We start from the raw sequence: 13,791 nt of genomic DNA on the forward strand, positions 1-13,791 counted from the left end.
CAAACACTCCCCCCTTAACACCTGGAAGTTTAGTCTAAAATATACCCCAGAGGAGAAAGGGCCTCTTACCCCCAAATTGGAAGGCCCCTATCCTGTCATTCTCTGTACCCCCACCGCCGCCAAACTCTCCTTACCAGACAACCGTCTCACTCCCTGGATTCACATTTCTAGGTTGAAGCCATATCACCAGGAGGCCCCACCTGCTGAAGACAGGACCACCCCAGAGGAACTCCAAGAATCACCTCCTGAACCTCCCCTTTACTCCTGCTCTCCACACCCATCTCACCCCTTTAAGTTGCGGCTCACACGGTTGTTCCCCACAGCCCAATCCCTCTTAAAGAAGGCACAATGAGCTTTCCCAACACCTCAGTCTTCTCTCTCTGCTTGTTTTTTGTGCTCTGCTTCTTTTCTGTGCTGTTGGGACCTGTCTTTACCCTCCTCTCCTACCATGTATCTATTCACTCTTCAGGAACGATACTCAGAACATGGCATGCTGAAGGTCCGCAAAGTGGATGCAACTTCTTGCTTCATCCACAACTGCACCTCTATTTCCCTAAAATTGTCACCTTCCAGGACCTTCGTCCCTGGTAGCTGGAACTGGCCTTTCATTTGCTTCCTTTTTGATCAAACCAAAGGCTATTGCCATTGGTGGCCTGAGATATATAATGGGTGCCCCTATTGGTCATGCAGGTTCCATGATGAACGTGGTAGCTATTCTTACCACTCACTTGGTTACCCTGTAGGATGGACTTCTAGTTACCTAAAATGGCATAAAGGCTCTTCATCCAATAACCATGGATGGTATACTTTAGATATACCTGACCCCAAGGCCAAACGTTGGGACTATGTTGAGTTTGCTGTCTATGCTTGGACAACCTCAGCCAGACCCACAGGGTGGATGACTGTTGGCTGCACCCTGATTATGCCACCTAAGGCAACCATTCAGGTAGTCGAGCACATCAAGGAGTGAGAATTAAAACTTCAAGATCTAAAAAAAAAAAAAAAAAAAAAAACTTCAAGATCTTATCCATAGCCCATCCAAAGAGGATTCAGAGCCTTCAACCCCCTCAGGCCTCCCTCCCACATGGCTCAATTTGCTACACCAAACTCTTCGATTATTAAACTCCACCCCTCTTTCTGTGCCTACTTCTCAGTGCTTTCTCTGTGCTTCACTTAGTCGTCCATTTCTAGCAGCGGTCCCATTAGCAGCAGGAAATATTTCAGCAAAAACCTACAATTTCTCTAAGAAAGGACAACCCCTACACGTGACACGTATCCCACTATGGGAAAGTTATCCCACCAATACTTCATTTCCTTTCATCTGTTTCCACCTGCCAACAATGAATCCTTTACCCATTTGTTCCTTGAGCTATAGCACCCCATCGAGCCCTGTGTTTATGCAACCTGGACATTTCCTCTGGTGTAACGGGTCTTTAAGTACCTCAACAATTAATGTCTCTGGCACCTGTTTCTTGGTTACTGTAGTTCCTCAGCTGTCTTTGTATACTCCCACCGAATTCCGACAGTTGGCCCTACCTTCCTGCACCCGTAGGGCAGTCTTTCTGCCGGTTCTGGTAGGCCTCACTTTAACAACCTCAGTGGCAAGTCTCGGACTCTCCGGTGGAACTATAGGTCATACTCTATGGGCATCCAGTGACCTGCAACAAAAACTGCAGGAAGCACTCGATACCACTGCTGAGTCTCTGGGCTCCTTGCAGTGGCAGGTTACTTCATTGGCACAAGTGGCTTTACAGAACTGAAGAGCGATTGATCTTCTCACTGCAGAAAAAGGGGGTACATGCCTGTTCCTCAGAGAGGAGTGTTGCTACTATGTTAATGAGTCTGGGCTACTAGAAAAAAAAAGTTGTTAAATTGCAGGAATTATCAACCCAATTGCTCAAACCCACCTCCTCTAATCCCATAACGGGGCTCTTCCAATCCTCTCTTGCCATGTACTTACTACCTATCTTGGGGCCCCTTATTGGGATGCTCCTTTTCTGTGCTCTCTTGCCCTGCATAATGAAGTTCCTTCAAACTCAATTGCAGAAAATTTCTAATCAATCTTTCAACCAGCTTCTGCTTAGGCACTACCAGCCTCTGATGACTGATGAACCCCCAACATCTCCAAGAGAATAGTTCACTCAGTGCTGAGGCTCCCTACCAGGCACGATGGAATGCAACGGACATCAGACAGCAGGAGACAACGAGCTCGGAGAACCTCTTAATCTGTCATCCTGGATTCATGAGTCATTATGTCCTTTTAAGCCTCCTCATGGCCCTTGGCCTCTTCTCTGTCAGTCCCCCAACATGGAACTTCTGCCAAAAATTGACCTTTGCTTTAATCTTTATCTTCATTCTGTTTTTATTCGCTCTGATCTTCTTCAGGTGCTGGTGACGCCATGTCCAGGCAACACTTCCAGTATTTCCTAGAGTCTCTGTTACAGGACCAGTGGCTGATACCAACAATCTCCTCCATCCAGGACTGGTTCGATGCCATCAATGACTTGTGGCTTCAGGGAACTTTCATAGACTTCACCCCTACGGAAGTAGCTGTCTATAGCCACTGGGTTTTATTTCTGGCTGCCATGATATCCCCAGACCTTCCCCCCCGAACATTCCTCCACTTCCCTTTCTGGGCCCTACGGCGCCCCCACACAGCAGGAAGCAGCCAGATCTGACTAACGACGCCCCAATTCCTAAGAAAACAAAAAGGGAGGAATGTTGGGAAAAGTATAAATGGCAGCCGTACCCCAGAGAAAAAAACCCAACATGGTGTCTAAGGACTTCTTCTTCCTACCTTCTTCTCTGCAGTGGCATGAAAAGTCCCCGCCCTTGTGAACTCTCCCGCCGGCGCCAATTTCAAATCTCGCTGGCGGGGAACCTTAGCCCAATGAGAACTAATTCCTGGGCTCGGGAGCTGATATCTGGAAGAACTTGCCAACAAACGGGTGGCCTGCCATTTATCTAAGCCCTACCAACTCCCCTTTAGTTCTATATAAGCACACAGCTTTTTGTAATAAAATTGGAATTCTCCCGGTGAAGTGTCTTTGCGTGGGGAATTGTTTCAACAAGTATTACAATGTAGAGAGGAAAAACTATATAGAACATTTTGTCTCTAGGTACATGTAAAGGATAATATCAAAGATTAAAATAAATAGCAGTTAATCTATCAGGAATCAGAATGTGCTCAGAGTGTAGTTATAGAAACATTGGACACTTAAGGTTTAAGTTATAATCTTTCAAAAATTGTGAAACTTTTTCATGTTTCCATGTAGAAGCAGCTTTGTCACAATATAACTACCTGAATTACAAAACTTCAAAAATACTTACCTAAAAGTTTAATAGACCAGATTACATATAGGAGAACACTAGGGGAAGGAAGCTTGATAGTTTGCTTCCAGATGTAAAATGAAAAGGTGGGTGAAAGATATAAACTTCCTAGACTAATATTTCAAAAGTACATTCATTTCTTAACATTACCTCCACAAATTAGATGGTCTAGTTAGCTTTTGCATGCTACTGATCTCATAAACCTGTCTCAAAGTTATGCAGTACAGACAAATTAAGGAGACTAAGTCGCTCTCTTTCTGTCTAGGTTTTGACATACTTTTGGAATTTGGATTGTTCTATGTGGAAGTGCCTATACTCTTTCAGTGTAATTTCTTACAATTTTCAGTTTGGATTCCAAATTGCTAATTTTGAGTTCCATCTGACTTCTTATTGAAGCAAAATTAGTCTTTCTTAACTGCTCTGAAATTTCCACAGCTACTGCTTGTGCCTATAGAAAATAAAAAGAATATATTTTAGAAACAATTAGAACCAAAATAATTATTATGTATTTATTTTATTTAGTTCTGAGTAAAAAATTCAGACAGCAATTTTAAATGTGAAGAGAAAAGATGCCAGACTTTAAACTTCTGTCATCAGTATCAATTACATTAAATCTGAACTAATAATAATTGAGTTCTTCCTCTCCTACTTTCCCTACTTATTCCCTGCCCTCATCCTCCTCTCTATCCCTCTCCTGCCTCCAGTCTCCTCTTCCTTCTTTCTATTGCGAATGGAACCCAGGCCCTTGCACAGGCTAGGCTAGCTATGTACCATTGGATAGTGCTCTCAGTAATGAATCATTCTCATCTTAGTACTCAGATCATCTGACAATTTAAAGAATAATAGAATCAATTCAAATTATAAAAGTTGAAAATTTTACCCTAACAATTCAAAAGTGTGTTATATTTCTGCATCACATTTTTTCTTGTCTCCTCATAGTCTTATTTGTGCTCACTATCATCAAATATCCAACAGTTATCTGATGAAAATCATTTCTCAGATTGAATTAGCTTTAAGAATGATGTAAACTGAAGTATTTTAAGGGAGTATCACATGTTTTCTTCCTCTTGGAAATCTACACAATAACTTTCCTCAAGAGATACAGAATACACATATAATGTATATGTACAAAATACAATTTACAATGAAATGAATCAAAACACACTGCAGATAAATAAGACAGCCTGTAAAACCAGAAGTACGTTTTTGCTTCTCCTCTAAATTCCATCTTGCTCGTTGTCACATTCCCCCCATACTCTCTGGCCTTGTTCTACTCTAGTGCTCTTTGTGTTCCTTGGGAAGTTCATTACATTTTTTCCAACTTCCTTTGATTTCTCTCTCTCTTTTTAAAGTGAATCTTGTATACTTTTCAAAAAAAAACCAAGTTCTGCATAAAACAGTCATAATTTGCTTTCAAATGTAAATGCCTTGAAGACACAGTGTCCATCTTTGCAGTAAGATCATCCATCTGCATGAATAAAATAAGTATGTAATAACAAAATATGAAGATAAGATATTTAAAATATTTGACACAAACTCAATAAATTTTACATAAACTCAATTGCAACAAAACATAATCTCTACCAGCTTTATGATGAGTAGATTAAGTTTCTATAATACAATATATTAGCTTTTTCAGTTGGTCAAGGATTACAGATCTATACAACCCTATTCTTGCTACATAATAAATGTTGGGGAAATCTATATAGAAGATTTTTTCCCATACTAAAAAAAGTATGAACAGTCTACAGATGAATTCACTATTAGATTAAGTTAATTTAATTTTATATTTTATCACTGAAATAGAATAAAAGTCTTGACAGGTCAATCTCTTAACAAAAATTATTGGTGATATCAAATAGTAATTTTGTTAAAAAAAAACTATTTGGCAGTAATATATTCCATTCATTCTAGAGCAGGTGTAAATATTACTCTCACCTTGAGTTGGTGACAGAAAAATCATAGAAAGAAAAATTTATTTTTATGTGAGCTCTGAATAAAAGAGATCAAGTAAATAAAACCAGACAAGACAGAAAGCACAGCATGAGTAAGACAGAGATATGGTAAACTCAGCACAATTCATGAAGATCACACCAAGAGGCATGGTAATAAAAACATGTCCAAACATTAAGTTGTAAATACCAGCCATGTACTGCTGGTGTAGCCAAGAGGTGGAGGCATTTTAAGGTTCACCAACTGAAAATTGGCTAAGTGACATAGTCATAAAACAGAATTCTACAGAGGATCCCTGAAAACAGTATTCTAAGTCAAAGAAACTGGTAAAAAAAAAAAAAAAGGAAGACCTACTGTTGTATAAATCTACTTGTATAAAATATCCATTACAGAGTAATTTAGATTTGGAACTATAAGCCAATTTCTTCAACAAAACTCCCCAAAAGCAAGAAGTAATACCAAGAATCAGTAAATGGGGGCTGATAGTTCAGTAGTAGAGTGCTTGCCTAGCATGTGTGAGGCTGTGGGTTTGATCCTCAGCACCACATATGAATGAATAAAGATACTGTGTCAATCTACAACTAAAAATAATTTTTAAAAGAATCAATAAGGGGCTGAGAATGTAGCTCAGTGGTAGAGTGCTTGCCTTCCATGGGTGAGGAATTGGGTTTGATCCTCAGCACCACATAAACATAAATAAAGTTATTGTGGTATATATACATCTAATTTTTTAAAAAGTATCAATGAATGGGTTGGTATCAAACTAAAATCTTTTTCACAGCAAAGGAAACCATCAAGTATATGAACAGAGAACCTACAGAATGTGAGAAAATCTTTGTCACGTGCACCTCAGATAGAACATTAATCTCCAGAATATACAAATAATTCAAATTATATAACACCAAAAGAACAACAACAGCAAAACCCAAATAACCTAATCAATAAATGAGCAAAAAAAAACTGAAAAGGCACTTCACAGAAGAACATATGAAAATGGTCAAGAGATACATGAAAAAAAATTGAACATCTGTAGCAATTAAAGAAATGCAAATGCTACAATGAGATTGCATCTCACTTGGGTCAGAATGGCAATTTAGAAGAATACAAGTAATGATAAATGTTGCCGGCATTGTGGGGAAAATGGTCACTTACACATTGCAGATGGGACTGCAAATTGATGCAATCACTCTGGAAAGCAGTATGGAGAGTCCTCAGAAACCTTGGAATGTAACCACCATTTGACCCACTTATCTAATTCCTTGGTTTACACACAAAATCCTTAAAATCATCATACTACAGTGACACAGCCACAACAATGTCGGTAGCAGCTCAAATCACAATAGTTAAGATATGAAACCAAATGAGGTGTCCTTCAATAGAAGAATAGATTTTTTAAAATGTGTCATATACACACAACAGAATATTACTCAGCTGTGAGAAAGAATGAAATTATGGGGGCTGGGGATGTAGCTCAAGCGGTAGCATGCTCGCCTGGCATGCGTGCGGCCCGGGTTCGATCCTCAGCACCACATACCAACAAAGATTGTGTCTGCCGAAAACTAAAAAATAAATATTAAATTCTCTCTCTCTCTCTCTTTTAAAAAAAAAGAATGAAATTATGGCATTTGCCAATAAATGCATGGAACTGGAGATCATCATGCTAAGTGAAATAAACCAATTCCCCAAATCCAAAGGCTAGAAGTTCTCTCTCATAAGTGGATGCTAACACATAGTAAGAACAACAATAAGTGCTGGCGAGGATGTGGGGAAAAGGGTACACTTGTACATTGCTGGTGGGACTGCAAATTGGTGCGGCCAATTTGGAAAGCAGTATGGAGATTCCTGGGAAAGCTGGAAATGGAACCACCATTTGACCCAGCTATTGCCCTTCTCAGACTATTCCCTGAAGAACTTAAAAGAGCATACTACAGGGATACTGCCACATTGATGTTCATAGCAGTACAATTCACAATAGCTAGACTGTGGAACCAACCCAGATGCCCTTCAATAGATGAATGGATAAAAAAATGTGGCATTTATACACCATGGAGTATTACTCAGCACTAAAAAAATGACAAAATCATGGAATTTGCAGGGAAATGGATGGCACTAAAGCAGATTATGCTTAGTGAAGCTAGCTAATCCCTAAAAAACAAATACCAAATGTCTTCTTTGATATAATGAGAGCAACTATGAACAGAGCAGGGAGGAAGAGAAGGAAGAAAAGATTAACATTAAACAGAGACATGAGATGGGAGGGATAGGGAGAGAAAAGGGAAATTGCATGAAAATGAAGGGAGACCCTCATTGCTATACAAAATTACATATAAGAGGTTGTGAGGGGAATGGGAAAATAAACAAGGAGAGAAATGAATTACAGTAGATGGGGTAGAGAGAGAAGATGGGAGGGAAGGGGAGGGGGGATAGTAGACGATAGGAAAGGTATCAGAATACAACAGTTACTAATAGGGAATTATGTAAAATTGTGGATGTGTAACCGACGTGATTCTGCAATCTGCATTTGGGGTAAAAATTGGGAGTTCATAATCCACTTGAATCTAATGTATGAAATATGATATGTCAAGAGCTTTGTAATGTTGTGAACAACCAATAAAAAAAAAGAAATGGGGGAGGAAAGAATAGAATTTCATTGGATTAGACAAAAGGGATGGGAGTGAGAATGGAAACAGAAAAAACAGTAGAATAAATATGACACGATTTTCCTCTGTTCACATATGAATACATGACCAGTGTAACTCCACATTATGTACAAATATAAAAATATAAATTTATACTTCATGCATGTAAATATCAAAATACAGTCTACTGTCATGTATATCTAAAAAGAAAAATAAATAAGTAACTAAATAATTATTGTTTACATTTATAAATAACTAAAAAAAAATATTGGTGGTTTTCTAGGACTTTGGAAGTGTAGGGATTAAAAAACTGACAGCTAAGAGGTTCCAGGTTTCTTTTCAAAACATGAAAATGTTCTAAAAATTAACTGTTTAAATGGTTATATAACTCTGTTAATGAACTAAGAGACACTGAATTTTACACGTTAAATGGGTGAATGGGATGGCATGTGTATTACATATATCATAAAAATGCCTTTTAAGAGATCTACTGAAAAAAAAACTTAGCTAACATTTTTTTTTAATTTTCTAGTTTGGATATCAGTCCAGACATGATACATATATTTATATGTTTTAATAATATATCTAAAATAAAAGAAAAAATAAAGATACAGCCCAAGTTTTTCAATAATTAAACAATAACCTAAACATACCTGTATTTTGAGAAATACATAAAAACTTTTGTACACATTTTTCAAAACTTAATTTAGTAATTACCTCTAGTTTCTGTATAGATGCACAAAAATGAAAGAAAATAATAACAAAATTTTCTAAAACATTCTATTCAATAGCATTTCTGATTTAATTTTCATTATTGTACCATGAAAGTAGAGAAAGCATTAAAAGCTACTGGGTTATAGAGAAAAGTCTCAGCTTTCCTCAGACTAGATATTTTAATAAAAGGTGTCTGATTTTGTAAGAGAAAAATTTCAAAATACAATTTTAAGTGTAAGAAATAAGTGCTGTATAAAGATACCCATATATAATAAAATCAATTTTAATGAAAATATAAAGAAAGGTGTTGAAATTACTATCCCAGAACATTTTTATTACTTAATTAGGTGTAGATTTTTTGTTGACATGTTCAATTTTGTACATACGTGACATTTGTCTTAGTGTCTTCATTAAATCCTCTCTTTATCTTTTAAATTTAGGTGAAAATGTGGTAGATCTTTTAGTGAAACCTCTGATACACATTGTAATTTCAGGTTACCAGCTGGTTGTTTTTCAAGATGTTTCATAACTACCTGATATTTCTGTTAATAATTTTGTTACTCAGCTCTATAAAAATATATTAATAACATTTTAAAATTATGTTTACTCTGAAAAAAATATCACTACATACATCAGTTTATCCTCTTTTTTTTTTTACATGTGTGTACACTCCTGTTTATTTGTGAATTCCCTTAGGGAAACAGAAGGTTGTTTACTCCTGCCTAATAACTATCACATTCCTTAGACAACAGGGTCAAGCCCTGTATCTCTAGATACTGCCCTTGATAAAGTTGCAATGTTTAACAACCTACTGAATTCTCAGTCAGAAATGGTTACACAGGTCTCACTGGTGGTGATGAAATCTACAGAGATTATTACCCCTCTCTTATTAGAAGCTCAAATTAATACCCCACATCCTCATGTCTTTAAACTTTGCTACAATAATTCCAATATACATTCACAAAGAATAAAGGAGACCCTAGGTAACCTGGTCTCCACCTCACCTCACTGTCTGTCCACATTGAAAGAATTCCCCACGCAAAGACACTTCACCAGGAGAATTCCAATTTTATTGCAAAAAGCTGTGTGCTTATATAGAACTAAGGGGAGATGGTAGGGCTTAGATAAATGGCAGGCTGCCCGTTTATTGGCAAGTTCTTCCAGATATCAGCTCCTGAGCCCAGGAATTAGTTCTCATTGGGGCTAAGGTTCCCCGTCAGCGAGGTTTGAAATTGGCGCCGGCGGGAAAGTTCAAAAGGGTGGGAACTTTTCGCGCCACTGCAGAGAAGAAGAAGGTAGGAAGAAGAAGTCCTTAGGCGCCATGTTGGGTTTTTTTCTCTGGGGTACGGCTGCCTTTTATACTTTTCCCAACACACATCTCCAAGAATTCTCACTGGTCCTCAAACCATTCCTGCTGTAGATAAACCCTGCCACACTAATTAGTCTGGACATGGGGGTTTAGTGCCAAATTAATGAACTTTAGATGGCTACAATTATCTTTGTACTAAAAGACACTATATAACTTTCAGAATAGGAATTGGGCCATGAAATGAAGAAGACTATTGTTGGAAAAAGTATAAACGGCAGCCGTACCCCAGAGAAAAAACCCCAACATGGCGCCTAAGGACTTCTCCTTCCTACCTTCTTCTTCTCTGCAGTGGCGCGAAAAGTTCCCGCCCTTGTGAACTCTCCCGCCGGCACCAATTTCAAACCTCGCTGGCGGGGAACCTTAGCCCCAATGAGAACTAATGCCTGGGCGCGGGAACTCATATCTGGAAGAACTTGCCAATAAATGGGCGGCCTGCCATTTATCTAAGCCCTATCATCTCCCCTTTAGTTCTATATAAGCACATAGCTTTTTGCAATAAAATTGGAATTCTCCCGGCGAAGTGTCTTTGCGTGGGGAATTCTTTCAACTATTAGCAAGTTATCATGGATATACAAAATAAATTACAGATGAAAAAACTGTGGTTTTTCTGCAATTCATCACATTAGTTCCAATTTATGATAATGACATATAGATGCTTTTAAAGAGGTGGACAAGTCATGAATGAAAACAAAAATATCAGGACAGTTATCTTCAGATTTATGTTGAATTGAAATGACTAAAATAAATTTACCAATTAGAAATATATAAAAATATAGTGAAGAAAGTCTGTTACAAAATACAGAATCTACATTTCAGTTCAACTGGGAAATCTGGAATGAACTGTCAAAGTAACTAATTTAATTGAAACTAGGTATGAGCATTTCTATTATCTATTTCATTGTGATCTTAAAGTATGGCAATAAGAACATATTAAAATTGTTATTCAGTGATGGGATGTAGCTCATTCTTAGAGCATGTGTAAACTTTGGGTTGAATTAACAGCACCAAAATTAGATATTGTTTCAGCATTATTGATATCATATTACTAATGTCAGCATATACATCTACAAAAAATCTGTAACTCAATCTCTTAAATCTTTATAAGAAACATAATTTCTTAAAGTGAGGGATCTGTCACGCCCAAGTTTTTAAAATTTCCTCCTATTTAAATATTAAAATGCATTTTACCTAAGTCTTTTGTGTTCAGTTGGCACATGAGTATCTATAGTTATTTTAAAATATGTACACAGTGTGTAAGAATCAGAGCAGGAAAATTGGAAGACTGAGCACTTCAAACACAGATTAGTTGTGCTGTGAATGAGGTCTAAATTATATTTTCTGGAACACAGGTTGTACTTCTGTGTTGATATAGAAAACACAGTTATACTATCTACATTTTTATATTCATCAAGATTCAACATTTAGCCCTAAGCAGATATTGTCCTGTCCAGCAGGACACATCAACGTGAGCAGCAAACCTAGATGGGGAGGAATGAAGGGACAAGAGACACGAAAGGCGACAGCAAGACAAAAGTTCGGATCAAGCTGCAAACTTTTATTGTTCACACAGGGGTATTTATATGCTGGGGATGGGGAAGCTCTCTAATCAGCAATTGCTGAGTGGGTATTCATATGCTGGGGATGGGGAAGGTCTCCGCAATTGCTGGATGTGGGTGGTAAAACTGCCAGCTGCAAGATGTCTGATGATCCTGATAACCACAGGATGTTCCAGGGAGATAGGTAGCTGCAGGATGCCTTCCGGGCAGGATGTCTCCCAGGGGGCTGTCAGGCTAATCTTTGAAAGATAATTTCCTTCTAGTTCCTGACAAGATATCACTTTGAATATTCCTTTATACAGTTAACTCGCTTGATACTTACTTCTTCTGCTTTCTCTTTTCCATATTGATCCAGTTGTTCTTTTAAATTATTAGTTTCATTGATTAATTCCAAATATTTTTTTTTTTCCAGCATGAGATGATGTCGGTCATTCTGAGCTTGAATTTTGTTTTATAACATCATAAAATTTTGTTGGATATTAATAACTCCATTTTTATTGTCACCTCTGTTCTGATAGTAATGCCATTGGTCTTCACGCAATGTAGTTTCACTTTGTAGTTTAGATACTTTCTCTCTAGAAGCTTCCTGCTTTCTGAGGTGTTCATTCCTTTTTTTGTGTGTTGATTTTGATACCCGTGTTCCACCCCTTCAGTCGGCACTGTCTTTGTTTTAGGTGTCTGTTTACCTGTTCTGTAGCCAAAGTCATTATTCTCAGAGGACCTCTTGTCTGACACAGCTCGTTTTCTAGGTCACTTGTTTTTTTTTTTTTTTTTTTTTTTTTTTCAGGCATTGGAACTTCTTGGGAAGAAATCTCACTACTAATTTTTAGGTTAGATATATCAAGATTATTTTCTTCCTGCGAACTAAAGTCGTTATCTCTTGCTGTCTAGAAAGCAAGATCTAGATTTCTTTTTGGTGTTGTTCTTTCACCATGATGGTGTTGAGCAGCACCAGGTCGGTAGGGTGGGATTTGACTTCTGTTTCTGATATTTCTATGCTTAGTTTTTCACTCTCCAGTGTTCTCTCAGCTTTCCAAATATCCAACAGTTCATTGTCCTGGAATATTTCTGTGTTTCCTCATTCAATTTTTGTGTCCATGGAAGACTACTATTCTTTGTTGTTAAAATTTCAATATTCTCAAAGCACTTCTTTTCCTGGTTCTGATATTTTATTATGTCCATTCCCAGTCTCTTCATGGAGATTTCATCCTTATTCCTGTAATATTTATGCAGTAGCTTGTTCTCTGTCCCATTACTAGTAGAAACCTAAATAAAACCAATGATACATTTAGCTAGCACTCAATAAAATGATATTTCATAATTTTCATTGAAATTAAAGAATAACCTTACATTTATATGATGAAAAGGTTTCAATAAATAGATACCCACCTGAAGAAAAATTAGATGTAACTTCTGAGCTTATAGAAATATAAATTCCCATGAGTCCAAAAGTTAATTCAAGAAAATGGATCTATGGGAGTAAAAGATAGTTACAACATAAAGAATGTAAGAACTACCAGGTTCAGGGGCACATGCCTGTAATCCCAGTGTCTCAGGAGACTGAGGCAGGAGGATCACAGGTTCAAAGCCAGTCTTCAGCAATTCAGTGAGATCCTGACTCATTCATAAATAAATAAATAAATGGCTGGAGATGCATCTCAGTGGTTGAACACCCTGACTCCACTCCTGATTATAAAAAAATTAAGGATTGAAAAAAATCTGCATTACACCAGAATGAAAGAATAGATTAAGTGATTAGTTAGTTTTCTAATGTAAAAAAAAAAAAAACTTTGTAGAACAAAAGAGAAGCCACAGAGAATATCCACATATATACATTTATCTAATACTAGACAAAAACACTATAAAACATGTATTGCGAAAAGGATAGGTTCTTCAACTAATGGTGCTGGGAAAACTGAAAAACCATATGTAGTAGGAGAAATTTAACCCCTATTTCTAACCCCACACAAAACTCAACACAAAGTGGATCAAGGACCTAGACATTAGACAAGAGACTCTAGGCCTACTATAAGACAAGACAGGCCCAGCACTCCATCATGTTGGTATAGGAACTGAATTCCTCCAAAAGACTATTAAAGCACAAAAAGTAAAATAAATAATGAATAAATGGAGTGGTATCTTTACAGCAAAGCGAACCATCAACAATGGGAGTAGACAGCCTACAGAATGGGAGAAAACCTTTGTCACTGACACCTCAGATAGAACATTA

This window comes from Spermophilus citellus, assembly GCF_964194105.1.
Source record: "Spermophilus citellus genome assembly, chromosome: 19".
In the NCBI taxonomy this organism is placed as follows: domain Eukaryota; kingdom Metazoa; phylum Chordata; class Mammalia; order Rodentia; family Sciuridae; genus Spermophilus; species Spermophilus citellus.